The sequence below is a fragment of the Triticum urartu genome, chromosome 1A (assembly GCF_056163025.1).
Source record: "Triticum urartu cultivar PI428250 chromosome 1A, HENAU_Tu73, whole genome shotgun sequence".
In the NCBI taxonomy this organism is placed as follows: domain Eukaryota; kingdom Viridiplantae; phylum Streptophyta; class Magnoliopsida; order Poales; family Poaceae; genus Triticum; species Triticum urartu.
Genome location: NC_141873.1, coordinates 145,546,849 through 145,551,403, shown reverse-complemented (window position 1 = coordinate 145,551,403; position 4,555 = coordinate 145,546,849).

The following is a 4,555-nucleotide window of genomic DNA, read 5'->3' as shown; positions in this document are numbered from 1 at the left end:
GCCAATCGTCAGTGGCGCTAGAGGAGCCGGCCGGGGGTGAGCCGGAGGGCGGAGCCGGCCTCGAGGTGCAGCCGGTGACGCGTCGACGCGCAGGGGGAGGCGCCGCTCCGCCGGAGTCACGCCAAGTTGCGGGCACCGGCCAGTCGGCGGAGGATCTGGAGGCGGCCAGCACCGCCACGTCCGAGTGGACTCCCAGCGGGGGGACTGGCGAGCTGAATGTGGCGGCTCAAGGGGTCCGGAGCCGGCTTCAAGCTCAGGCCGCCCTGCTGCAGAAGTTCACCCAGGAGTTCCTGTCGACGCGGGCCGCCATCCGGGTGAGTCCTTCATTCTTGGCTGCTTTGGTCTCTTGATTTCTTCCGTGGGGGCGCGTCAGCGCACCCACTGGGTGTAGTCCCCGAGATTCGGGCCGACTGCTGAGCAGTCGGGTCGGATCTTTCTTGACGACTACCTTATTTTTGCTTCCTGTCTGAACTTCCAGGAATATCAAAACTCTCGTGCTGCCGCCTTCAACTCTCAGGCTCAGGAGTTGGGTCGGAAGACCAACGACCTGGCGGACAGCCGAAGTAAGTGCTTGATCTTGTCTATCTCCTGTGGGGGCGCGTCAGCGCACCCACTGGGTGTAGTCCCCGAGATTCGGGCCGACTGCTGAGCAGTCGGGTCGGATCTTCCTTGACGGCTTTTTCCTTATTGGTTTTTCTTTTCGTCTTTCGTGCTTTCAGGGGCCAACGCCGACTTGAGGAGGGATCTCGGCGAAGCGTAGGCCACCCTTCATGCCAAGGATGCTGAGTACGCTGCCTTGGTCCAGGAGCGTGACCGCCTGGCCAAGCAGCTGGCTGACCAAGAGGGGAGCCACAAGGTGGCCCTGCAGAAAGCAAGGCCGCCCTGAAGGAAGAGTTTGAGACCGAGGCGGCGAGCTGGGCTGAGACCCGGCGAGCGCTGGATGAAGGCTTCGGCCGCATCGAGGACTTGATCGACGGTAAGCCGCCTTCCTCTCTCCTCTCCTGCCCATTGCCGCCTGGTTCTTGGCCTAACTTGTGCTGCTGCCTATTTTCTTGTGCAGACTACTTTCCCGGCTACTCCGCCTTCACCGCCCAAACCATCGAGGCCCATCGCGAGGCGCGCCGTCAGGCGGGGGCCAACATCGCGCCGGACGCGAATCGGACGCTTGAGGAGCAGCTCTTGGCTGTCCAGGCGCGGCTACAGCCGGCTCATCGGATGCTTCGCCGGCTCCAACGTGCCGGGGCGCAGGTGTTGGCCGCCCTCTGGCCTGGCGAGACGATCCCCCGCACCCCAAGCCGGACTGCCGACTGGCTGGAGGTCGCAGTCGGTCGCTTTGAAGCTTGGAAGGCGTCGGCGGCCCGTCTCGGAGCCGGGCGGGCGTTGGAGTTCATTCGGGCTTGGTACCCAGGGCTGAACCTGGACCAGCTACGCACTGGGCGGCTGGAGGCCGACGCGGAGCTGGAGGAGGTGCGGACGGCTATCGCCCAGCGTGCTTCGATGATCGCCGAGTACACCGACATCAGCGTTTTTGCCCCTGAAATCAATGATGACGGCGTTGCCCAGCCGAAGGAGTGGTTCGGGCTGAACCCGGCAGTGGGCGAGGACTCGGCAGAGGAGATCGCCTCCAGCGACGAGGGCGAGGATGACGAAGAAGAGGACGGTGAAGATGTCGAGCCGGCTGGTGGAACAACCGGCCGGCCTCAGGCCGACCGTGCCTCCATCAACGAGGCACGTGGAAGCGCGCCCTCTGCGGGAGGCGGTGATCAAGCCGAGGTTCGCCAGCCGGCCGCTCCTTCAGCCGGCACAACCGTCTCCGCCGACCAGCCCGGCTCATCGGTCTCTCCGCCAGCTTGACCTGCCGTCCTTATTTTTCCTGCTTGTTGTCTTTTGAACAATCTTTATTAAGCTTTCGCAGTTCCACCCACTGGGGGTGTATCCAAACTATGTTGAATGCTGGCCTCTCGGAGGTCTTTTATGTAAATATTATTATGTGCATGTTTGGTTTCCATTCGCGTATGCTTTTTACCCTTAGGCTTTTTCCTTTGCCGCCCTCCCTCTTTGGGGAGGCAAGTACTCGAGCTTTTTTGGATTGAAGTGAAGTGAATGGGAACCGGCCGGCCGGCTACTCTGGTAGTCGGTCGGTGGTAGGCGGCAAACCGGCTTTCGTTATATTAGTCCGTTAGTCCCTAGCCGTTTTTCGTGTGGGCACCCGTTCCTGCCCTTAACTCTTGCCAGCCGGACAGCCGGTTCTTTGAACTGCGACTTTTGGCAAGAGAAGGCTTGGGAGCCGTCACATTACTTGTCTGACTGCGGGTAGGGCTTCTAATATAACTCCAGGCGGCCAGTCCCTGGGCCGACTAGTCGGACCCGGTGCCGGACGGAACAAGTAAATGAGATGACAAGGTCATAAGCATGATACTTTTCGTTCATAGACAAAAGATGGCAGTCCCCGAGCTCTCCTCGGGGGCCCTATTGTCTCGTACTTAGTACAAAAGTTAGCGTGATACATACTGCATTTCAGCTGTAAAACCTTCGGAGGAGGTTGGCGTTCCATGGTCGTTCCGACTCCTTGCCGGAGTCGTCTCTCTTTCGTGCCTTCGGCTTCTGCGCGTCGATCAGGTAGTAGGAGTCGTTGCCTAGAGCTCTGATGACGAAGGGGCCCTCCCAAGGGGCCGAGAGCTTGTGCTAGCCGGCTGTTCGCTGGATCAGCCGGAGCACAAGATCGCCCTCTTGGAAGGATCTTGGCTTGACCTTCCGGCTATGGTAGCGGCGTAGGCCCTGCTGATAGATGGCGAACCGGCTGAGGGCTAACAGTCGGCTTTCTTCCAGCAGGTTGACGCGTCTTCTCGTGCTTCCTTGGCCTCCGCTTCCGTGTACATGGTTACTCGAGGCGAGTCGAACTCGATGTTAGTTGGGATGACCGCCTCGGCACCATACACGAGGAAGAAATGGGTGAAGCCGGTTGACTTGTTTGGGGTAGTGCGCAGACTCCAGAGGACAGCCGGCAGCTCATCGAGCCAACAGCCGGCTGAACGCTCCAGTGGTACGACCAGTCGGGGCTTGATGCCGGAGAGGATGAGGCCGTTGGCTCGTTCGACCTGGCCGTTTGACTACGGGTGGGCGACGGACGCTAGGTCTAGCCGGATACCTTGGGCTGCGCAGAAACGTGCCAAGGCTCCTTTGGCAAAATTCATGCCATTGTCGGTGATGATGCTGTGTGGCACGCCGTACCGATTTGTTATATCTGCGATGAATGTCACAGCAGTCGGCCCATTCAGCTTCTTGATCGGCTTTGCCTCAATCCACTTGGTGAATTTGTCCACGGCAACGAGCAAATGCGTCATGCCGCCACGCGCCGTCTTGAATGGGCCCACCATGTCCAGTCCCCAAACGGCGAAGGGCCAGGTGAGGGGAATGGTCTTGAGTGCCGAGGCCGGCATGTGTTGCTTGGAGCTGAAGAGTTGGCATCATTTGCAATATTTAACTAACTCCTTGGCGCCATCCAAAGCAGTCGGCCAAAAGAAACCATGGAGGAAGGCTTTGGCGACGAGTGATCTTGAGGCCGCATGGTGGCCGCATTCTCCTTGGTGGATGTCTCTGAGGATTGCAATGCCCTTCTCTTGCTCGACGCATCGCTGGAGAACTCCAGTGACACTGCGCTTGATGAGCTCTCTGTTGACGATTGTGTATGCTCCGGCTTGGCGTTGGACTTGTCTTGCCTCTGTTTCGTCATCCGGCAGGTCTTGGTTTACTAGGAAGTTGAGGATGGACTGAGCCCATGATGGAGCCGCGACTTCTCCTACTGCCAATGTGGCTACTGCCACCAGGGTGGGTGGGCTGGGTGGTGAAATGCTGGAGTCGGCCGCCGGCTGTTGTGCTGGTGCAGTCCCCGGGCCGGCTACTACAGTCCCGAGCCGGGTGTGGCAGTCCCCGAGCCGGTTACTGAAGTCCCGGGGTCGCCTGCTTGGTTCTTCGAGCCGGACCCGGCCGCGTCGAGGTCAGGCGGTACGAAGATGGAATCAGACTCTAGAGACGGCTTGATGGACGGCTTGAGGAGGCGTTGTAGAGCGACGCCGGTTGGTATTGCTTGCCGAGTGGAGCCTATTCGAGCCAGGGCATCGGCTGGCTCGTTGTCGGCTCGTGGTACGTGGAGGAACTCGCATCCTTCAAAGTATCCGCTGAGCTGCTGAACGAGGAAGCGGTAGCTTGCCATATTTGCGTCCTTGGCATCCCAGTCGCCGGATGATTGCTGGACCACCAAGTCCGAGTCGCCATAACATAGGATCCGGCGAATGCCGAGCTCTTTGGCAAGCCGGAGCCCGTGTATGAGCGCCTCGTACTCGGCCACGTTGTTGGCGGCGGCAAAGTGAATTTGCAGCGTGTATCTGAGCTTGTCGCCTTTGGGAGAGGTAAGCACGATGCCGGCTCCCAAGCCGTTGCGCATCTTGGACCCGTCAAAGTGCATGCGCCAATGGGTGGAGTCGGGAGCCGGCGGCAGGTACTGGGTCTCGGCCCAGTCGACGAGGAAGTCGGCCAGTGCTTGGGACTTGATGGC